Here is a 25,131-nt window from a genome sequence, read left to right on the forward strand (position 1 = left end):
GACAAGGTGAATGATAGGTGCAAAGAAGGAAGCGTATTTAAGCAGAGTACCAAAACAGAAGGATAAGAACAGAAACAGTAGAGTAGGACAGAGTTAACAGATCACATCTAAGATTGCAAGAAAAGAATCACATGCTGTTCTGGATTAGCAGAAAGACCACAGTCTCACTATTTAAAAGGCTAAGGAAAATTTGGTTCAGAACAAATGTAAGTGAATTAGGTAACAGAAAATATCTCCTTGGCCATTGGTACGGAAAGGAAGAAATGCTAAGTGAAAAGGCCATCTTCGGATAGACAAACTCTAAACTTATGTTTAGAAGCCAAGCAAAGAAAGCATTTTGGTCTCAGTTTAATGCTGTCCCTGTGGGTAGCCCCGTTTGTTTATTTTGCAGTGAACCTTCCAACATCCCCTTTGCACAAATCATCCGGCCTTCAAACTCTCGGGCACTGTCCTCTCTTCAACCACAACTTGCCGACTCCTTCACAAAGCACTGGGCCTATTATATTTCAGCTTGCTTGTCATAGAGCCTAACAAGCTATTTCAATAGCTTCCTCACACTTGTGAGTTAGCGAGCTTTTAATGCTTCCTCACCCTCACTTAAAAGAGACTGCTATTGGAAAACCTAATACATTCAATATGACAGGGCAGGGTTTACAAATCTAGTTGTCTGGTTTCTATTGACATTTAAAAACAATGTTAGTGACAAAAACGTAATTATTCCTAAATGATGGAAACAAGGAGCCAGGCGTACTGAATGAACTTGTTTTGAACCTCTATTCATTTCACTTCAGGATTTTGGCAGAGGTTTTTGCTGGTTTCTATTTTATCCTAACCAGTTTATCCGTGTTCCAGACTTTATGTTCTGTGGCTGTCAAGCTTCTCTGTGGAATTCACCCACTGCCACAGAATTGTACTGGAGAAATCCGGCATGCATCTGAAAAATAAGGCAATTGTCTTGTTCTCACGTGTACAGATCAAATTGAGAACATGCACTGAGCATATGCTGACAGAGTGCTCTCTCCATCACTTTTCAGGCTGCCTTAAATTGCAGTTCTGAAAGGTGTGAACTACCTCATTTATCTCAGTTGGGGCTGGAAGGATTCCCCTGTTCCAATCTGTAGAATCTGCTGATTTGTACTGTGCCATGGAAATTCAGCATTTTTGCTACTAAATTCCCAGCCTTACTGCAAGCTAGTACTTTGCTTCCTTCCTCCAAGTTTTGCTGGAACTCATTTGAAATGTTAAAGTAAACTTTTTTTACTCTAAGGATGATTAGACAGTAGCAGAGGTTACCCAGAGAGGTTGTGAGTTTCCATCCTTGGTGAAACTCATGAATATGGTTGGATGAGGTCTGGGCAATCTGCTCTGGGCAACTCTGAGCAGTAAGGCTGCACTGGGCCATTTTTAGTGGTCCCTTCCAATCTCTGCCATTGCATGACTGAATTTCTCCATGGAAGGAGATGACTGCTCTATCGTAGCATTTGCTCTTCATGCACTGCTCCATGGACACCTCCAACAAACATATAGGGACTTAATTAATGCATACAGGTCCAGTCCACAGATGTCAGCTTACCAGTTAATACACTGCCATATGCAGGTGGGAAAAACAGCAGCAAGGCCCTATGAAACCATTAAAAACACTCTCCTGTCTATATAAAATGTTGCTAACGTGTCTGGGTAGGAGTCAGCTGGGTAGAGCTGCCATAATGAAAATCTGCTATCCCTAGAGCCTCAAAGCTGTGCTTTGATGCAGGATGACTCAACACAGAAAGCCTAGAGGATCCTTGCATATGCTGGACCAGTGATGAGTTGGCAAAGACTCTTGCCAAAAACACGTCCACAAACAGCTATCTTGACTGGATTAATTTCTAGTTCTTCATACTTCACAATAAGATGAGAATTCTGAGACTTGTATAACAACAACTTAAGGCACCTCTGCCCACTTTCAGCTCCACAGCACCCACTCATAATATATTTCTTTTACCATGTTTATGTTTTGCCTCAAACTGAGGTGGGATTTGTGTTGGACAGATTTAGGCAACTAAAACTTAGAAGCCTAACATCAGCTATTCAGCTGAGATCCCCTTAAAATAAATCAATGAAACAGACACCCCACAAGAACAAGACTTCATTTTCTAGGATAAGTATTTGAGACAGGTGGAATACAAAGAATTCTAGATAGGTTTGCTGTTCTCCATTGGCATTAAAAGAAACCTAGATATGCAACTTTCAGGTATCAAAATTTGTTTAAGAGGTAATCTGGTAAGATTACATGTTTTTTGGAACAGCACATTCTATGGTGAGGAATCACTTTGTGCCTTCCCTTGCTGTCATGGTACAAATATGCATGGTATTATGAATGCAGTTATTTGTCACAGCGAATGTTTTTAAGTTACTACACAACACTTTTCTTCTAGAGTGAAACAATGCAAACTGAAAAGCATGTTTGCAATTAAATGTTTTAGTCTAAGAACAGCTCAAACGTGTATTCCAGTACCTCCTTTTGGTTGAAGTTGGCAAAATGAAAGCAAAGGCTGGTCAGCACATTTTCCATCATAATCTAAGACTACGCAGATGGATCACAAAGAACTTCAGCAGTCAACACTACATGCTTTAACGCGGACTAAAGCAAACTCAAGATAAGCTTCATCAATAGCTAGAAGTGAACTTAAAAACAAAAATGTTCAAAGCCATTACGAAATGAAAGCTACCTGTGAGGTACTGTGACACTAGAAGCTCCCAGGCTGAATGAAATATGAAACTTGCTGGAAGAGTACAACACAGGTAGGAGTCAAAAAGCTTTTCACCTAATTTTGTCTCTTACACACTGGAATGACTCCAGTGTAACTTTTATACTTCTTGTGCCTTTGTTTCCACATCTGTAATTCAGGTTACATGCACCTTGCAACAGTTATCCCACAAGGATACAGAAAAGCTGAGATGTTTTTTGAGATCCAAGGGGAGGTTCAAGAATTACAATTATAAAAAGCACAAGCACTTAGCGCTAACACCTCCAAACAGTATCTCAAGTACAGGAAGGATGGCCCCCAGACACAAGCCCTCAGAGCTGGACCTGAAGCAACATGCTCTCAAGCTTCGTGAAGCCCGGAACCTCTCTCTGCTTCCAGCAGTGTGCAAAGACACCCTGCAGTACTAGGCTATTAATCAATGCCTAAAGGCAAAACAAAAAGCTGTGTTCAGACTTCACACAGCTGCAACTTCTTCCACCTAAACCCCAGAGGTCCGAAAATCTCTTTGATTAGTAGGAACAAGTGTTCCACGAGTAACTAATCCACAGAGGAGTAAGTGCGAGAGCATCAAAGTGTCCATAAACACTCAAATTGCTCAGCACAGCTAGGCATTCAGCCTTTAAAAATGCAGCCTCACTGAGAAACTATGCACCATGAACAAACCAGTCACCAAGTACACCAAAGGCGAGGCAAAGAAACACATCACTGAAACACTATTTTGTGTTCCCACCAGTTTAACTCATCTTCATACAAAGACAGTATGAAACATAAGGTACTTTGGTTACCATTAAAAAAGCAACACTTTAATATAAAACATTAAGAAATGGTGTCCTTAAGCTAGATCAGGAGTCTCGTATCCTTAAAGACTGTGTTAAGTGTGAAGCTGTCAGTAGCATTAGTATTCACTAACGACAAGAGGAATTTTGTCCCATTTATAACAAGCTGTTATGCTTTCCCTATCTGTGAAAAGCCAGTGCAGTCAAGCCATGGGAAATATAAGAAAATTACTGGAATTAGCAGGGGTGTATACGTTTCTGTGTTTCTAGGAAGGCTGAAGTACGAGAATTTCACAGATGTGGGGACTTTTGAGAGCGTTCCAATTGAAACAAACTTGCAACAAACCCTGCGGAGAGGTTCATTCAACAGGATGAGCTAACCAAGAAAACAGTCATTTCTGGCTAGTTGCATCAATATTAGCAGCAGCTGTGAACTCGGTAAACAGCTCTGTTTTCTGGTTGTCAAAGAGCTGCTAAAGCAGATGTGAAACTCATCAAAAATAGGTCACGAGCAGAGAACATGCAAGGGAATGCATCAATACCAGAGTGATCTGAAAATAAGCAATGCTGGATTATCTCAATAGTGTTTATTACCCCCAAATTGTACCTAACACACAACGGCAACCAACATACTCTTTAATGTGATTGCTATGACAGGATCTTCCTCATAGCACAGTGGGTGAATAAGGGTGTGGTGTTTTCAGCAGCTGAAGTACCAGAAAGAAGAAAAGGTACTGAATTGCTCTCTGCTTACTTCTGAATGAGGTTTTCTGAGGCAGGTTTTCATGCCTGTCCTTCTTCTCAAACTCTAATCATCTCAGACTGAGGTATCACAATAAGCCAAACACAGAATTCGCCACAGCTTATTTTACTTTTGCCACTACAAACAGATTACAAGTACACTCTGTCCGATAGGCAACCCTCCAGCAACAGCCATTCCTCCACGGGCAGGAATCGTGGCCAACACAGCAATGACCTTCCCCCCTCGTGGCCCACAGGACTCACTTCCTCAGAATTCCCCCATACGGAAATTCACTTGGATCTACTTCTAGGACTCTCACAGTATGTAAAACACTTAACTTTCTTTACTGTCAAGAATATAAAGGCAGAAGGCTTAGCTCTAAAGGAAACAGACTAAGAAAAAAAAATGGCGTGCTTCTTCTACAGTGGGACTAAACAAGGAACCTGTATGTCCTGCTATTGCTGCACCGAATCTCCATGGCCATCCTTCACAGTGCAGGTGTGAGGCTGCCTTTGGCCAAATGCCTTCAACAAGCTGAGTTGAAGCCCCATAGCCTGAAGCAGACAAGTACTTCCCCAGTCAGTCAGTTACTGGGTGAGGACAGACACTCTCTTCTCTGGTTGTTTCCACTTCCACTACAATGGCAGATTTTACCTCCAACACCTAATGACATCATATAATAAAACACTAGTAAGGAGGAGCTAGTCAAACCAACAAACAGAAAAGCCACTGTTAGCCTGAAAGTTAATGTCATGTTCAAATGGGAGAAAACAGGTCTTCGGGAAGCATTCAGAAAAAATACTCCTTCATTTAAGTAGCAGCAGCTCAGAATAAAGCACTGAAAAAAATAGAAACCGTGAAGAGGCTTCAGTTTATTGATGTTCCAAACCAGCTTTCCAGAATTTCAGAAGAGAGGGAGGAGAGAGGGGGGAAAAGAGTTCACATCCAACTTAAAAGAAATCCCATGACTTATCTCAGTCGGAAGCCTTTGCTGAGCCAAATGTATGTGCATTTTAGCACACATTTCCTATACCACAGAACCTAGGGTGAAACATGGTTGTTGATTACCATATTAAAACGGGTGTCAAAACTATCAGTAATAATAATGTTTAAACAACTATGTAAGGCTTTATATATATATATATATATATAAAAATAAATGAGGGGTTATATCCTATAGATGTGGATCTTGAGTGTCCATCCATGCTCTGCACTATGCTATTTAGAATTTGTTTCTAGAAAAGGAGATTGCAGAGGAAGAAGGTAAAAAACATTACTTTCCTATGTGGACACAAAAGGATCACCTCATTCTTTTAGAAGAAATCAAGCCATGCACTTCTACAAATTTCTTGCCCACAATGCTCCTGCCCTCCTCATGGGGCAGCACATTAAACACATTTGGCTGCTGCTCTTCGACTGCTGGCGGTGCTTTCATCCCAGGGATGATACAAGTTTGTAAAGTAGTGTGGATTTAAGCTTCTGCTGACAAATTGTCTGAGAGGGTATTTTCCGTCCCTATAGGCTGCGGTGAAGGGCTAAGCTCTCATTTTAAAAACTGAGCAAATACGTATATAGTGCAGAGAAATTAGACAGTAACTATTTCTGAAAGCCCAGCACAAGTTCAGTTCATGCAAGACATAGAGATGTCTCATATTTGCAGGTTAAAGATGAAAATTCTCATCTTTGCATTTTGCACTGGTCTATTTGGTTTACCAATTCTTTTTGGCCCGAATGAACTTTCATGTATACGAATTCTGACTGAATCCAGCAAACTCAAATAAATCCCAGTGCAAACACAGGACTGTCAGCTCTCAAGGTCTGGCTCAGAATCTGGGGCTTTTGACACTTGAACTCTGCTTTCTTGGGTTGCTTTGAGATGTATTCAGGCTGGACACGAACTCCATGAGCCACTTCAACAGATTTCTATTTACTTCAGTGACAGAAATCCTTCCTTGCAGACAACTCATCCACTGTTAGTCATCAGATTCTCAGCTACAGTCAGACACTAAGTTGCCTTTTGTACTGCAATCTGTTGATAGACTGTTTAAACTGGTGCTTCCCCCAAATTTCCACTAGTTGCAGCACGTTTTGAAAATCTGAAAAGGCTTATTTCAACTTGCCTGCAATGATCTCTGTGTGTCTGGTAGGAAGCATAAGGAAGTGAATGACTAATCACATTCTTCCTAGTAATTGAGAAGTGTTGATGAATGCCAGGAAACATTGTAATAATTATTGAGGGGAAAAAAAAAAACAAGAAAAAAAACAGCAATACATTGGAAGCCCGACTGCTTTCAGCAGAAGCAAAATAATCACATCTTCTGATTGGACGCTGCTTTTAAAAAGAAAAAAATATCAAAACACAGTATACTTAATACACTGTCCATATGCATGTGCAAGAATCATAAGCTGAGTGCATACACCTGTAGTACAATCATTCATCATCACAGCAATGCCAGCAGCTTTATCTCAAAATTGGTAATGAATGCAGAAATAAACACAGTCAAACCATTTGTCTTCAATACACATCTTCCAGTATCTCGTTTACTAAGCAGAACTGCCCTTCAAGTTCTTTTCTATGAGAGTGGTGAGGTGCTGACACAGGCTGCCCAGAGAGGTTGTGGATGCCCCGTCCCTGGAGGTGTTCAAGGCCAGGCTGGATGGCGCCCTGGGCAGCCTGGTCTAGTAGTAGATACGGAAGTTGGTGGCCCTGCCTGTGAGGGGTTGGAGCTTCATTATCCTTGAGGTCCATTCCAACCCGAGCCATTCTGTGATTCAAATGCTAACTTTGGTGCAATAAGACAAAATTATGCTTCTACATTTCACCATCTTTCTGAAACACAGGACTGCGTAAGGGACTGTCACTAGGTTGAGGAAGGCGATCCTTGTTCTCTATGCATCACTGCTGAGGCTGTATCTAAAATACTGCATCCAGCTCTTGGCTTCCCAGTACAAGATAAGGATTTTCTAATATGAGTACAGTGTAGGGACACAAAAATGATAAAGTGACTGGATATATCCTCTCATTATAGAGATGCTGAGAGAGCTGGGGATGTCCAGCCTAGAAAAGAGATGGCCCAGGAGCTATCTTACCAATATTTATAAATACATGATCTGAAAGAATGAAGAGGGAGCCAGGCTCCTCTTAGTAGTGCTAATGGACAGGGCAATGGACACAAACTGAAATATACAACATTGCATCTGAACACAAGAAAACATCTTTCTCAAGAATACATATAGATAGATACGTACTGAGGGTAGTCAAAATCTGGGACAGGTTGCACAGAGAAGTAGTGGAGTCTTCATTCCTGGAGACATGCAAAATGAGTTGGACATGGTCCTGGACAATCTGTTGGAGCTGGCCCTGCTTTGTGTGTGGATTGGACTACAAGATTAAGAAGTTCCTTTCAGCTTAACATTTCTATAACCCTCCAATCTCACTTCAGAGTTCAAGTGAGATAAATTTCATCCCCATATTTTCTATAATTACTTGGCTTAATGGTTGTTTGAAGTCTCATGTCCAATATGGATTACAGATGTCCTCTGTCAGGACAACTAAATTGTAACAAACATGTAACATTTCTCTACAAAAACCTCCATAAAAGGAGAAAAATAAGAATGTGTCAGGAGGGACAATTATTACTATTCTTCCACTTCCCAAGCATCATCAATTGGTAATCTCACTCTCTACAGCAGAAAGTTCAGTATATTCAACAGCATTGCCTGGAGAATTGAAGCCTATCAAAATTAAAACCGAAACATGAATTTGATAGATGATGAGATTATCTCAGGGCTCATCTGTACGGGCAGAAAGCCAAGAGACCATCTCACTAAGGCTGCTGAAAGACGTGCAGCTTGACATATCCATAGGCAGTCACATCACAAGTCAGAGCGTAACAGGGTTAAGTATACAATGAGCAACTAGAGTACCTGCTGTCATTTGAGAAACGGAGAACTGACGAGGTTCAAAAGAAAAGCCATTGCTAACTGGAAAATACAAGTTCATGCTAAGGCATTCGAAGGTATAAACTAAGAAATTGTTCTGACAAATTTATTATGTTATATCAGAATAAGGTACTAAAAGCCCGCAAAACCAAAGCAGTTTAAAAAATATTTAGTGTGAGAGCAATGAGGTCCTTCTCAGAGAATTTGAAAAATCCTGTTTTCGTTTTAAAATGAAAACATCCATGGCCTGCTCACACCTATTATAAAAACATTACTGATGAAATTAAAGAGAAATGAGAGGCTAAGATGCTAGTTTGTTATTTGAGATTGCTCTCTGCTCATCTACAGCTCTTCTATACAGATGATCTAGTCTTTGTGTAATTTTCACACTCATAACCTGAGGTTAGCAGGGTTGCCTATATCACATTAACAACTGTCAAGTTTGCCAAGGCTCAGTATCTAAACTGACTTTGAACACTCCCAATGATAGGGCATCCACAGCTTTTCTAGGCAACCAGTTCCAGTGTCTCACAACCTCACCATGAAAAATTTATTCCTTATATCTGGTCTAAATCTATCCTCCCTCAGTTTAAAGCCATTGCCTCTTGTCCTGTCACTTCAGGCCCTGGGAGAGTTCCCCATCTGACAGATCAATGTGTGTGACTTCGATAAACAGGGAGGGAACAGCAGAAAGTTGAAAGAGTCTGTAGGAGCATAACAAAGTATGAAAAAGTTATCAAAGATATGAAACACCTTCTCTGCCTTCACCATCTTGTTTTCCTTGGATCCCCCCACAACCTCTCTCAGATGTGGTCATGGGAAGGCCTCAGAGCATAGGAAAAAACAATGGGGTACAAAAAAAAAAGATAACAGCCACCAGAAAATACATGAACATTCACAGCAATTGTGTAGACTCCCTTCTTTCCCATTCATCCCCTGAGCAGTATTATTTATCTATAGCAGTACTGTTACATAGCAAGTTCTACAAAACACAGAAGTAATAAGTCATTTCCCTGGTGCAGCAATCGTATTTGCTGAAATATGTTACTAAAACTCAGAATAAAGCACAAGGTAAAGGATGTTATGCAATGAGAATGTAACAGGCAGATAAGTTGCTAAACTAAAACTAAAAAAAAAGCTGCATATAAAATTGAAGATTAAACCTTGTGCCTGGTGGGCTGCGTAGCAATATGCCAACAGAAAAAAGAAATAGCTACAGAAATGGCTAGGATGCTAAAAACGTCAACACAGGGCTTAATATGTGGCAAGAGGACAAGTTAAACAAAACACTAAGATGCATATAGATATACCAAATCCAGCTTAGAGAAAAAAGTAGCTAAGTGCTGCACAGGAGGAGCAGACTGAAGTGTGCTCTGCAGTTAGACAGTCAAAAACAGAGATGTTGCCTGCACCCTCTTGGGTAAGACTTATTTCAGGCTCACAGATCCCATTCTACAGTCCTGTCCGACAGACCAGAACAGCAGGAACAACAGAAGTAGCAGAAGCAGCCTAAAATGCCAGTATAAGACCCACAGCTGAAGCACAATTACAACATAAGTGCTTGTTCCTGTGTGATCTCTTAAGAGCATGTGGAGACAAGGCAGAGTCAATTGTGCATGTCAATTTGTACCGTGTCTGCTGTAATCTTCACACAAGACTCAAGAAAACACACCAATTACACACTGTGAGAACAGCTCATAAAAGTCCATTTTCAATTGTTCCGTGAAACTTTTAACTCAATCTGGGAGCTGTATGTTGGGCTGCAACTACCTGCCTATCTCCTATTTCCTCTGCTTTCAGAGACAGTTGGTTGCCAATGTCCTTTCATACTGCACTTGTACAAGAGCTTCCCAGGGCTCACAAGGTTCAGCCCGAGCTGATGGGAGCAGCTAGCAAATGAGGCCCACCTTCCCTCACAGAGAGAGCCCTGCAGGACAGCTAGAAGAAGGAAAAGAGATAGATTATCATTCATAGCAAGCAACAGGACTAGAGGGAATGGCCTCAAGTTGCACAAGGGGAAATTCACGTTGGACATCAGGAAATACTTCTCCACAAGAGTGGTAAGGTGCTGGAATGGGCTGCCCGGGGAGGTGGTGGAGTCACCATCCCTGGAGTGTTGAAGAAACATTTAGATGTTGTACTGAGGGACATGGTTTAGTGGGAAATATTGGTAATATGTGGAAGACTGCATTGGATGATAAAGGTCTTTACCAGGCTTGGTGATTCTATGATTCTATAGCTGAGTGCTTCCTCTTCCAGCCACCAGCATTTCAACAGATTTGCAGACTAGTTGTTCAGTCTATAAAAGAGAGCAGCAATGCCTTGTCATACCATCCTGAATTCCAATTACAACCCAATTAATTCCCCACCCACTGCCCCTCTACAAGGCAAGGCAGACCTTCAAGGCAGGCACACCAGGAAGAAATGTGCTGACTGTGAACATGAGAGCTTTCTGCCATTCAAAACATACAAGCGCCACGTGAACAGTACATATTGTTGTAGGCTTTGCTGGAAAAAATGTTTTTGAAAACAAAATCAGTGTAGAAAGAAAAAAAATACATGTATCAAGATTTCATTCTCTTTTTAATACTAGAGACTAATTGCACGGTGAAAGCCCTGCTCAAGCCCTAAGCAACACTTTGCAGCACATGAGGGATATAGATTCACTTTAATTTTATTAGGGTAGTTACTTGAAATAAGGTGAATGAGGAAGAGGTTTCATCTAGGAATAAAAGCTCTGCTATTTTTTCCCTCCAATTTAAGATGTTGCTGTAAGGATGCCAGCCTGAAAGAGCTAAGCTATAATAAATGTAGCAAAGCTCCCAATGATTTCATAAGCATGTGCTGCAGGCATTCAAAGGAGATATAATCATTACATGCCATGGTGGCAACTGTGTGGTACTTGTACCCACTGTGCTGAGGCAAACTATGAAACATGTAGATGAATTAGAAGGAATACAAGAAGGGGTAGTGAGGCTGAAAGAGTTTAGAAAACATTAATAAAAAGGGAAGGTTAAAACAATTGTTTGTTTAGTCAGAAAGAACCAAGGAGAGATATGTTCCTAAGAAACAGAAGGTGACTTTTTGAATAAAATAAAGATTTTGCTAGTTTCTTTATTCACAGAGTACCATTAGCATGATTTGTAGTAAAGAGGATTTAGTTAACTATCCAGGGAAAAACCTTTCCAACAGTAGGTGTAATTACACAGAACGGGCTACTCAGAGGGTCCTGGCACCCTTCTCATCGGAGAGTTCTTAAGTTAGAAAAGAAAGAAAGGTGGGGAGTGAGAAGTGAAGAGCATGGAACACCACAGCCGCCTTCTGCCCCTCAGCGCCGGGCTCGAGCAGGCCTCAGGTAGCGGCGCAGCGGCAGCACCGCGCCCCCTGGCGGCCACGCCCCGCCACCGCCGGCGGCTCTCGGCTCCCGCCTTCCCCTCCCGCCAGGCAGCGGCGGGCCCGCTCCTCCTCCCGCTTCAGTGCTCCTGCCGCCTGAAGGTGCTCACTCCCCGGTCAAGCTGCACAGAGTCCTGCGGTCCCGCGGCCAGCTATTTTCTGTAACGACTGCCACACGGCCGGAGGCATGAGCCTACCAAGGAGATCTGAACACTATCATCCCATTCTGTCAGCGTGCAGCCGCCCCTCCGTTTAATTCAGCTGTTTGAGCAAGCACGAACCTCACAGAATGATTGTTCTCCTGTTACTCCAGGGATGGGTCAGCAGTACCAGCAACCTAATGGAGATTCGAGGGCAGCAGAATTGAACAACGGCAAAAAAAGCTCCTACTGATTTCCAAATTTCAACCCAATCTCCAACTAGGATGTCACTTAGCTGAGGAAAGAATAGCTTGTTGCTAGCCCAGCACGGAGAGAGCAAAAAATAACGCAAGCCCGCTTTGATGGGCACTAAACACGCAACCCTTATTTTCCACACTTCTCAAACACATCTCCTATTTTCAAGCCCTTCCCAAACAAAGTGTATTTGTGAGAATCTGCATATGTACATCTTAGAAGCCACGGTTTGGTTTAGTCTGCTTAAGCATACTTGTAGCCTATCATTCCCCACCTCTGATTCAGTCTGCATACTTTCTGCTAAGTGCTGCCTGCATGCCTACCAGAGTAAAGGGGTCCTCCCGCAGCACAGAGGCAAACACTGCTTACAGACAAACCAATTTGGGCAAGAAGATAAGCCATTCATCTTGGCACTTGCCAGTAGTCTCTAATTCTAAAGAGCACTCAACAGTGGTAAGAAAACTAAAACAAGGAAAAATATCCAGATGTTGTATTTCATGTTTTATGCTTCCAGAAGAGACTGGCTCTGAAAACCTTAGCAGAACCTGCTTCCCTACCATTTGTCCACAAAGAACTGTGAATACAGAGTAGGCCCACTTCCTTGTGGCTCTAAGGTAAGTTGCACTCAAAGCATCTGACAGATCACTGGAAGAACTGGGAAGTCTAAAAATCCTGCAGAAGTTTTTTTTGAAGAAAAACTAGACCTACACTCAAATATGTGAAATTAAAAACTACAGTGGTACAACATATGAAAGCAAGTGAAAGCAGCTTGATCAACTCCTAGCAGGAGCAACTCCATCAGGACTGAGTGGGATGGGGAGGAGGTAATTTATTAACAACCAACAGACTGTCCTGGTTTCAGCTGGAACAGAATTGATTTTTTTTTCTTTGTAGTGTCTAGTATGAGGTTATATTTTGCTTTTGGGAGGAAACCAACGTTGATAACACATGGATGTTTCACTTGTTGCTGGGCAGTGGCTGTAAAGAGCCACGGACACTTCAGCTTCTCATACTGCCCTGCCTAGGAGGGGGTTGGGAGGCACAAGAAGCTGGGAGAAGACACAATCAGGACAGCTGACACAAACTGCCCAAAGAAATACCCCATGCCATAGACAGTGTGTGAAAAAACTATTAAACTGGAGGGAGTTGGCCAGAGAGGTGTGGGGCAACTGCTGCATGGGGACCGACTGGGCATCAGTGGTGAGCAACCGCATTGTGTGTCACTCATTTTGTAATTACTTTTTTTTTTCCTACCTTCTTCTTCTGTCTTAGTAAATAGCTTTTATTCCAATCCACAAGTTCTATTTTCTTGAGTGGCTGTTGGTTTTTTTCTGATTTTCTCCCTCACCCCACTGGCTGTGCAGTACTTAGCTGCCTACCAGGTTAAGCCCCAACACTAACCAAAGCCAGGTCCCACAGATTCTAGTTCTGACACAGAGAAGGCAGAACTATCTTGGCACTGAATGCCAGAGACCCTATGGTATTACTTCATCTTCAAGACCTAAAGATAGGAAAAAGTCCAGCCACATAACTCATACATACCTCAGCATTTTCTAACAGCTGCTGACTCATGCATAGTAGATTTAAGCCCCTACAACAATCATCTTGCCTCTCTTACTTACATCTCCAATACCCTTCAGAAATCATCTCAAACCTTCAGAAATTCAAGAACCACTTTTCCAGATGCGTATACACTTCAAAGCCTTGAAACTCTAGCACCACCAGACAGGCACCCCGAGTCAGTCTTTGGACCTTCCTTGTGAACGGCATGATTTAATTGCATCCCTTTTATGTTTTGTTTTTTTGTTTGTTTTTTTAATAAGTTGCCTTTCTGACAGAACAGGGAGAATTTACAGAGAGATGTAAAGTATTTGCTCAGCTCTTCCCCATCATCTGTAACAGGCTGATGTGGAGCCCTGCAGAAAGCACCAGAACTTTGTTGTTGTTCTGCACCCTTTGCTAGCAATATCTTTCTGGTCAGTGCTGATCGTATCCCAGGTATATGAATATGATCTTCATAGGTAACGCTCAGGTAATGCAGACTGACATTATGCAATATCTACAGAAGTACACACCTATTTATACCTATCATGAGGCAGTGACCAAAACAGCTTAAAGCTTACACAATTCTCCTAGCATAGGCACATATTGAACCTATTTCTAAACTCTCAATAGCAGTGAACTATATGACAGAAGAACAGGTTGAGAAGAAAAGGACAGATAAACCAGGTTGTTCTATATTCTGCACAATACAGAACAGCATCTGTCTTTTTTTTTCCCCCCAGACACATGGCATTAAAATAGAGACATACCCATGAATGTAAAACAGTGTGAACCATCACATTGTTCCAAGATACTTGTGTGATGCACATGTCAGAAATAACACTTTAAACACAGAAAAAAGTGATTCTACAGCTCTAACAATTTGTTTCCTGTCTTCACGTCCTGTTTGTAACAGCCAGACTCTAAGACTGGATAATAATTGGATTTCTCTGGACACCATTCTTTGCAGTATGCTTCTTTCCTTTGTCCTCTTACCAGAGCATTGTTAGCTCACCAGGTATTCCCAAAATGCCCATGTGCTTTCTGTCTGAGCAGTCTGCAGCACTGTTCTCACCAACAGGACAGCCAGACAGAACATCTTTCTCCTCTCTATTAAGGCACATTACTCAGCAATATCTTTTGGCTGAGGACAGCAGCCTTTCATCCAGACATTAATTTATGTAAGACTTGGGTAACAGTTTGGAAACGCTTCTTCCCTAGAAAGTTCCTTAAAAAGCTCATTTCTCTTCAAGGACTGAGCACGTTGCAGTTGTAGACAGAGGCAGAATCTTCTGGTGGGAAAAGACAGTCATTCTTCCCAAAGGGAAGGCAGTTCCCGGACAACACACTGGAGAGGACACTTCACACCTACATGTGCCCTGTACATACGGCTCAGCTGGGAGATCAGAGAAGTACCCTGAGAAATACCCCTGAGAATCCTTGCAGTAATGAGTCATTTTCTAAAGCACACAGTGAATCACTGCCAGCTTCCCCCCCCCCCCCCCCCCTTGTCATCCTAAGTATTTGTGGATGAAATCATTTTGAGTCAGGCAAGCAAAGTACATTTGCACATTTATGAATTATCCAGCTAATTCATGCCCAGTTCACAAACAAAAGCAGATCTCTTCCCACAGCAGGAATTTCTCTCACGTACTTAGAGATGAATACCCAGAGACACAACCTGATATTTCAGAGTCACAAATCAAACTATCACTTGCACAAAAGAAAGGCTTGGAGCTTGCCTCCATCGGGGCAGACTTCAGGGCTATACCAAGGAACTCCTTCAGCCTTCACAGCTTGTCCATTCAGAACATGGTCTCTAAAGATTTGACAGTATAGGCTGATGCAACTGCACAGAGCTTCCTGTTCGGTAAATACCGACTGGCTAACCTGTAAGATTGGTGTGGGACATGTAAAAAGCCCTCTAAATGCCAAGTGTGTAGCCCATGTTACAAATCCTTCAGCTGTGACCCCATGGCTGCATTTCTAGCACAGTTTGGAGTGATGCTCAGCTGTTCGGCCCATGCTTCTGTGCTAGGCATGATGGTGTAAGACCCAGACACGTTCCATCCCTCCCACACACTCACATTTGGTTTCCTGTGCAGATAATGCTTGTGCACAAGCGGTAGAGAAGCCACGCTTGTCCCATTTTCAGACCACGCAGAGGACAATCTTTACAGTCTAGGAACAGATTTTAAAAGGGCCAGGGACTTGGCATTCAGTAAGATTTATGGTCACCAAAGGCATCCTTTGGTCCGGGATTCCTAAAATATTGCAACAGTCCTTGAAAAATAATGCGACCAGCAGCATAGAAAGTGCTGAACAAGAATTATGGTACAACCATAAAAGCAAAGCAGCTCCCAGGGCCGGTGCACTGGGAGATGCTACTTCCTTCCTACATGTGAGACAAATAACAGCGTGAGTCAGGAAGAGAGCAGCAAAGAAAGGTGTGTGAGATCGGGGGAATTCCTTCCTGAACAAAAGGACAGAAAAATAGCCCAGAACTGTATGAACCCTAAAAGAGACAAGTACAGAAAGGAGGGCCTGGTTTCATACTCTCTTCCATAAACACTCCTAGTTCCCTAAGATGGCAGAGCTGCTAGGGCAACTAAGGGGAAAAAAACACAACCTGTTTAATACAGAGAGAAAAATAAATTACTACAGCATAATTCTAACTTTGCTTTCAATTTTGTAATTAAACACTTTATTTGGTGCTGTGCTAGAATAAGTACTTTCATTTTAAGCACAAGCAGCACCTCTAAATAGCACAGTGCCACAGACTGCTTGAGAGCCTGCAGGCACCAGGTCGTACTCCCCATCTCACCAACGGTGCCAAGCGTGCAGATACAGATTAGTTTTCCTCTGCTGGCTGTTAACCAACACCTTCTACTCCCTCAGCCCTTGAGCAGCAATGAGACAGCTGCCAGCCTCCTGTCACCACAGATATCTTGCCTGCTGTCTAATTTTCAAGAAGCAAGCAGACGCTAACTCTGTCCTCCTCTGGGTAAAGCATGGGGAGTGATGCACACTTATTAAACATCTCATTTGAAATCAGATCCTTTGCCACAGAAACGCGTCTTAACTAATGACATTCTGCATCAGACATCACTGCCACAGATCCATAACCTGGAAGAGACCAGCCGTGAGGGAAATATTTGCCCCCGGCTTTCAGACAAGCAGCCTGTCTCTGTGCTATCAGTCTGCTCCAAAGCTTCAAGATAGCAATGGAGAGAGGGGGAGGAAGAAAAAGCCCTCTAAGGCTCTCCCACGCTAATTTTAATACAGCGCATGCTAACTGGTTGGCTAGGTTTTTGTAACAGAAGAGATTAACCAGGATCTGCAGTAGCTCAGACAAGGACATGCATGTGTTCTGCCACCTATAAATAGGATCTCCACTTAACGAAAACACAACCCAAACAGCCAGCTGCTAACAACACGACCACAGAGTCCAGGCAGCAACTGAAAGGAACGCTTATTTGCTGAATAGAACTGTGCAGCCCACTCACGCTTCAATTGGCAAAAACTATGTACGGATGAATGTTTGATGAGAAGTAATAGTATTAACATGGTCTCTGAAAAGTCAGGAGGGAGATACGCCAAGCAAGAAAATGTACTTTGAACTGCACGTTCAGAGCATGACTGTGAGCAGGGCTTGCAAAAAGTGAGCATTTTTTTCCCCCTCAATGGCCACTGGCAACTTCAGCAAGAACAGCAAGCAAGGACTGACAAGCAGCAAGGACAGGAAAGCCACTTCCATGCACGGAGCCCAGCTTTGCCCTGGAGAAATGCAGGTTTGAGTCTCAGCTCTGTCACAGAGTTCCTATGTGATGAGTTGCACAACTGTGCTAGAGATGTAACAGTTCCCTACCTACAGGACTATTTCAAGGATGAATGTATTGAAGGTAGAGCAAGCCAAATTGTTTTCCTAGCTCTAGGCACAGTCCTTGCAGAACACATCTGATACAGGAAGAGGACTGAAGGCAGAAGCTTGCGTTTTGCAAAGCCAGTAGATAAACTTCGTTTTCTGGTGATGTTATGAAGAGAAGGTGCATAAATAAATTCTCACTGGGCAAAGAAGGAGAAGCAGCAAACACTTGCCAGACTACTACCACAAAGCTCTATCAAAGCCAAATCTTCCAGGTTTGAAGAAGCAGTCCCACAAGGTACACTGCAGGTGCTTTGCGAAAAAGCTGGGGTGGCTCATGGAAGAGCCAAGTGCTTCTGGAAAACACAGCTTCTGCTTTGTGCAGAGCGCTGCTCGACCACTGCCAGGCTGGTACCTTTGTGCCATTCTACATACTACATGTTATATGACTGCTTGCAAGCCAGGATACAGATTCACAAGGTCAACTTGGCTTGATTTCCCAACCCCAGAAGCTTTCTATCAAGGAAACACCTGAATCCTGACTCAGAGCTGACCTTACTGAGCACTCAGGCCAGAAGGCTAAGCACACTCACCCCACGGACTGGCTGCCAAACGTTCCACGATGGGGCCTCTGAGCCAGACCACTATCCTTCTGCCCAGCCCACACCACGTTCCTGTGCCGCTCGGTCCTGTGATAGCAGATGGCTGGCACCTGCCAACTTAATTGCTGTTCTGTGGTTGGACGGCAGCTGAAGCTGCTGTGATCCAGTTCGCATAGGCCACGCCATGATACGCGCGCCTCTGGTAGCCAAGCCTGGGTTTGCGTGTTTGAACCAGCTATACACTGAGGTCTTACTTCACATGAATCAACAGCTTTGAATCCAGAACATCTATGCCAATAGAAATAGTGCATAAATCCCCACCACTGTTTTGTTTGTTTGTTTTTTCCTCTAGAAGATCACAGCAAAACCTGCCAGACCGTACCTGTCCGAGCTCTTAGAGAAAACCACAAAGGCCACACCGTAGAATTCATTCCAGTACTCTAATTTAAAAGAGAAGGACTCCTTAAAAGAGAGCGCTCACTCCCACCACTCGGTGTGGACATACTACAACTAATAGTGAATTATGATGTAAAGCTTTGTATTAGAGGACAAGTGACACTGGAAGCTAGAAATTCCTTTCAGAGGAAGTTAAATATAAGTTGATATATCTGAGAAGAGCATGGCAGGTAATGGGTGATCAAAGGCTGAGGGTCACTTTTTGCTCCTTTTAGCTGTGGAGGCTCTCACTTGGGAACTCTTTTTGACATCTAAAGACATTTCTCTTTCTCAGGGCTCCAGAGTGCATGTCACATACCCATCCATTCTGGAACAGACACAGCATGAAACACTTTGAGGAGCTAACATTATATTAATAAGCCATATGTTTTTCTTCAATGGCCTCAATGGGAGTCACTTGTAAACAACAGGATAAATTATCACAGATATTTAAAGGCTGAACGTTTGCTACGTTTACTCTGCAGAGAAACATCACTAGTACCATTATGTTGGTCATATGTTAAGCCACATACAGCATTAAAGACCTACAGTGACAGGTACACAAACCAAGTCACAGTCCCAAACAGATTTCAGAACTATTTGCCATCTTCCTTTACAGTAGCTCAGGTGCCAGAGCTCATAACGTGACCAATTGATTTTTTAATCAATATATTTTTCAGATTCATATTGTGATTACTGCTGAGGGTCCAGGCTCACACATGCAAAGTGAAGCATCGTTTCTCCTCCCACCATCACCATGTTATAAACAAGCAGGACAAACTTAAAACTTTCTTGCAAGGCTTTCTATAGGGTCATAAAGGTAGGATAGGATCCTCACACAGTCTTTAAACTGCATTGAAATCCATCACTTCTAATCACTTCATGGGAATATTTCAGTTTTCTTGAAGGAAATCATCAAAACAGAATGACCTGTAAGTACACTGTTTTTATAACTCCAGCACTTCTGCTAATCAGGAAAATGCAGCTCTTGCATGCACTTGCTGGTTTCGACAGTCCCACATTTTGCACATCTATTCTCTGGTGACTGCTGAAATAATGTCCTTTAGTAACTACCTCACTGAACTGCATGCGTTACCACCCACAATGACAGCAGGCTCTCGGGCACAAAATAACCTTTATGTTAAAAAAAAGTCTAGTCTTGGTTGGATAAAAAAACCACTCGTGTATGCACACCAGGAAGGAGACAGCATAAAATAACTCCACCAAACGTCAACCATATCAATTTTAAAAGTGAGCAATTAGAGTACAAGAGGAGAGATTTTGACAGCATGTTTGCATTTTGCTTTTTTCATTTACTGCAGTAACAGACTGTTCTGTCACACTCACATGGCTCTTCACCAGTTATACTTACAAAACCCAAAAGCATCTGCAGAGGGAAATCAGCAATGCAGTTGTCACAGAAGAGTAACTGTGATGGTCCTATTATCATTGCCCAAGTGAAATGTTGACTCAAACTCCAGTAACCTGGCAAGGCTGACCAGAGGCTCCACACACCCCACAGCAGTACTATGAGCTTTTACCGTGAGATTTCATGTTAGGATTTCACCTCAGAGCAACCGCTCATGTCAGAAAGACATGGGATTGGTGTTATTTATTTCTTGGAAATGCAGAATAAGTCTCATGCATATGTAGAGGATGGCACCCAGTCCAAGAACTGGTTAAATCTCCATCAAATGGGGTTTGAACAGCATCCCATTAAGAAACGACTGCTCTGCAGCACAGCTTTGCTGGCTTTGTCATCTGACACTTCCTTAGTAAATTAGAAGTCATCTACAAAGCGAGCTGGGAAAGGGCATCATCCTATACTCTCCTGCATAATGTTGCAGCACACCACTAAAAATAGGTTCTGCCTCCACTCCAGAGATGGAGGCTTCCTGAGAACGACGCATTTCTACACACAGCATTTACACAACACACAGCGCTCTGGTATATCACTGTTTGCCCATGTGTAAAATGAACAGACCTGTAATACTTCTCTAGCCTAAAAGTTATCCCAGCCACACAGACAGGTGGAAGAGTGCTTACTAGAAGCACACTATTTTAACTCCTGCCTTTTTTCTTTCCTTTTTGTGTTTTTTTTTTTAAATTCAATCTGCATAACTGCTAAAATAGCAAAACAGCTCCACGTTTCTGCTTCCAAGAAGATTAGCATGTAACAGTGAAAAACGTTTCAGGAAAGGTTTTGGAACATGTTTGGGTATTGTTCTTTTTTTTTTATTATATCAGGTTGTCTTTTTTTTTTAAAGCACACCCTATTTAAATGGAACAAACAGCAGGTTTCTGACCTCAGCTCTCACATAAGTGTAGACCATTCCTCATTCAGACAGAGCAGTCGAATCAATATATTTGTGAACTGCTTTTGCATTATGACTCTGCAGGAACGCATAGCAGAGGACTTCAGGAATTGAGCACAAACCAAGGTTAAATGAGGATAACTATTTAGCTAATTCTTAGAATACAGATATAAAGAAATTTGTTGCTACATACTGCTTCTCGCTACAAGAACATCAAAAAACTTTTAGCAGGCTGACACTCCATTTGTGCAGGTATTTGCAAACAATGAAAACTACAGCCCACGTCCCACAAGAAGCCAAGACAACAAATGAAACAGAACCAGCCCAGGGCAATAATAGATGAAGAATGAATGTTCTCACTCAGAAGAAAGGAAGAGAAGCAGAGGAATATCGCCTGACAAAGGACCTGCTGAAGCAAGAGGTAGAAGAGATTGCAAAAGGTTAAAATACAAATACATGCCTATGAACCTGTTATGTATAAAGGCAGCTGGGAGCCTGAAGGAAGCTGCCAACAAGCAGAGGAGTAAGGCTGTGGCACAGTTACTTTAGAAGCTCTGACAATTTTGTATTAAACAGCTGCTAAAGTGGCATTTGGTCACTGTGCAAAAAGTATGTTTTACAATGAGATGCTCACAGTAATGATGAGCTGCATTTGGTGGTCCAAGGAGATGGCTTCACCTCATTGCATCCCCCATCTCCCAGCAGAAGAGAAATGCCACGAGGAACAAGCAGTTCCCCCACCTCCCTGCCGCCTGCCAAGGGAATGTGAGGCCAGCACTTTGTGCTTTGTCTGTTCCAGTTCAGGAAAACTGAGCCTGAAAAGCTTTGCTCAGCATGGCCTGAGTTCTGCAAACAGTGGAGCTCTAATTAACAGCACAGACTTCACCTCAGCAAACTGTTTAAAAAGAAATAAAATCTAAGTAGTATGTGAATGCTTCGAGTTTAATCCATAAGGCAAAGAGCTGAAATAAATTCTGACAAGGCAGTCCCTGGAAAACATCTATATTATATGCTCCATTTCTCATTTCAGGAACATCCCAAGTCCAACATGTTGCAGCTTTAAATGCAGATAAGCTGAAAGGAGAATGCCAGATTCAAATACTCACGAGTAAAGTTCAAATCTGGAGTCTAATTAACTTCACAGAACTCCCTTACCTCTAACAAGAGAAAGCTTCAGGGAAGTCAGGCAGAGTTTCTGCACACTTCTGCCAGGCACCTAGATGCCAGACAACAGCATTCTCACGAGCCCTTCCACAAAGCCCAGAATCAGTCAGGAACAAGTGAGGTTGCTGGCTACCCAGGCTGGAAGGCTGCCCACCCCCAGGGTTGCTTTGGAGCCAGCTGGAGCTGTCTCTAGATAGCTGCCTTCCAGGAACAGAGCCATCCTGTCCTGCAGAAAGGTGCTCTAGCATCACTTCTCATGGTGAGGCTGATGACCAGAACATTCCTTGCCTGCTCCAACAACTACAAGTGCATGGGCTCTGGGGTCACGGGCCTCCTTCACCCCCTGTGGGGTAAAATTCCCCAAACTACAGTCTTAGCCAGCGATGCGCAGAAGCTCAAGGTGGGACTATGTACATCCACATTTCCCCCTCCATTAACACATCACCTCACACAGCTTGTTCCAAGAGATGGAGAGACATTGCCAGGAGATGTCGGTTTACGCTCACCCTTCCTACCACGCAGAAGTTCCCCTGTTCTGACAGAGGGCTCTCACTGAACCCAGTACAGTGGCATGCAATTCCAGGCTCCTGTATTCCCTCAGTAAAGCATATTTGGACTTAACCCAGAAACCTGGAAGAACCCCTGGCAATTTCTACTGCATCTTGAAAAGCTTCATCATTAGCGTCATAGGCTTTATATGCTTCAGCCTATCACCACCAAATTAGACATAAAGAATCCAAAAAAATCTGGCATCAAGTATTAAGTCTAAAGAGCAGGCAAGCTAAGCCCAGCAAATCAAAGCGAGACCTCTGGTCTATTCCCAACCCATCTGATAGAGAGGCTGCCTTCTGCCACTGACATTTACTACAAAAGCACTCCGTGCAGAAGATCAAATACAACTGTTAATGAAGGGCACAGGACTCTTTCATACCATCTGCGAGAAATCTTCAAGGGTACAAACAATACTTCTTCGGAAGACCAGAAAATCCACCAATCCCCATTACAGTGACAACATGAATCCTGTTGAGACCAACAGATACACTTACATTAGCAGTTTCAGCAAGGATGGAAAGGCTGGTGCATCTGGCCTGACAGCAAAAGCATCTGAGATGGGGACATGAGTAGTACTCTAACTTTAAAAGAGGAACATGAAGAGTTTGATGTTATTTTGAGGAGGGGGGGGAAGAACAAAAAAGATGTAGGCAAACAACATATTTCAGATAAGTGTCATCTGTCAAAGTTACAAAGCTTTTCCAGCTGGACAGAAAAGGAAAGAGTTTTTACGTCTTCCGGGTCCAGGCCAACTGCATTCAGCACAGAACTGGATGCAGAAGCAGGATGCAACACAGAGATCATGAAAACCACGGAGCTCTGACCCTCAAACAGCCAGGGCAGCCTTACAGTCAGATACCCACACGCCCCCCCCCTCTCCCCTCCCAAACACACACTCTTCATTTCACCACATTACAATTAAAGCCACTGAAGGCCAGCCCGAGTTCTTATTCAAAACAGCATTACGCAAAAGCCACTTTTGAACACTGTAGTAAGAGAAAAACCAGCACTCCCAACCAATAAGGAGCACAGTACCTGAATGAATCTTCTAGGAACAGCAACTGGCATAATTAACTTGTTCTTACTGAAAAGACAGACACTAAGTTTGGTCCCAAACCTCTCACTTCCTACTTAGGAGCCTTTTCTTGAACTGCCACATGTTCGTGAGAAAACTGCAGCCCCAAAAAGAGACTGCAAGCACCCCTACTGCTCGTAGAGATTCAAGTGGGGATTTGGTGCTATTTAGTTGAATAGAATTTAGTCAGTTAGGGAAACTGAAACAATAACATATGTGAAACAGCTTGATTCTTGAGGATGTGAACTATACAGATTCTTTTTCTTAAACCCACACTCTCACCATAACATTCATTTAGTAAATCTGAATAAGAAATGTATTCAATAGCAACACAATCTGCATGTGAACATTCTGTCAAGAGAAAGACTAAATCCCATGAATCGATAATTTGTTTCAATTGCCTTAGTTTTGTTTACTACGCTATATTTGCTGAGCATTAACTTATTAATGTTTTATTACCATTGGACATCATCCACATTAAATCTCTGCATAAGACTGAGTGAACAAGGCCTGTATTTTCTTCGACTTCAAAGAGAGTGAAGAATCTGCAGAAGTGCTCTCCAGACTGCACTGTACTGTTTGCTCTGCTGTCCTAGGTTCAGAAAAATCACCGCATCATCTGAATTTGAGACAAAAGATCTTTCATTCAATAGCTCATACTTTGCAAAACTATTATTTATGGAACGTTGGTAACACACGCAGCATTGTAGTTAACATCAGCCTAGTGGCCACTAAGTATTTATTATCCTCAAAAGGCTGGCCAGATCTTTAATATCCACAGAGTTCTCTCCTGTATACAACATTTGTTCTAGCTGCAGAGATTTAGTAGAATTTGTTAACCAACTGTAACTACTTGCCACCCATAAAACTGACGGAAAGAAGGGAAAAAACAGCTAGTGGGATCCAAAGACAAACACTTTTACTTAAAACTCTGTGAAGAGAAATCCCGCTCTCTCCATATGTTTTTTTCTTGGCTCTTAATCATCTTTTCATTGGCTTCCAGCTGGCTGTCTCACTATCATCTAGCAGTATCACTAGCAAGACCAACTTGTTATGCTGAAGTCAGGCATAGAAAGAGGAGAACTGCAGAGCAGCGTGACTAGGTGCAGCAATCTTGACTAGGAACAAATCAAGTAGAAGCAACGCATGGCAGGGTCGCTTCCCTTGTGTCAGCACAGCAACCAATGCCACGCTCCAGAAATGCATCAGCAGGTCTGTGCTGGTGCTTTTTAGGAGTGGGAGTGAGGAACGACTACTACAATTGAAGCTACAGGGAAATTCTGCAGGCAGAAGCCTAATTACCTGAGTGGGAACTCTGGCAGAAAACCCAAACCTCTTTCTCTCCTTAAATAGAAACAAACGCTGTGCAGTCACCATGGAGAGATTACGTATGGTACTTGGATCACACACAATACTGAAATACAACACACACAAGAAAGTCAGCCATGGAGCTGGTTTAGCTATACACAACCAGCAGTCAGTCCTCTATTGACTACAGCCACTCAGTCAGCTCATCTCCTTCTCATCATCTACCCATTCCTCGTTTTCCAAGTATTAAGGCTCATACCACAGCTCAGGCTCCA

The 25,131-nt window shown here is 42.7% G+C and overlaps 1 non-coding gene across 8 annotated transcripts in view; it reads right to left on the minus strand.

The window, feature by feature from the left end:
* ATXN1 overlaps window positions 1-25,131 on the minus strand; it is a 257,493-nt gene that overhangs the window by 80,719 nt on the left and 151,643 nt on the right. The window lies entirely within an intron of this gene.

This window comes from Gallus gallus, chromosome 2, assembly GCF_016699485.2.
Source record: "Gallus gallus isolate bGalGal1 chromosome 2, bGalGal1.mat.broiler.GRCg7b, whole genome shotgun sequence".
Taxonomy (NCBI): Eukaryota; Metazoa; Chordata; class Aves; order Galliformes; family Phasianidae; genus Gallus; species Gallus gallus.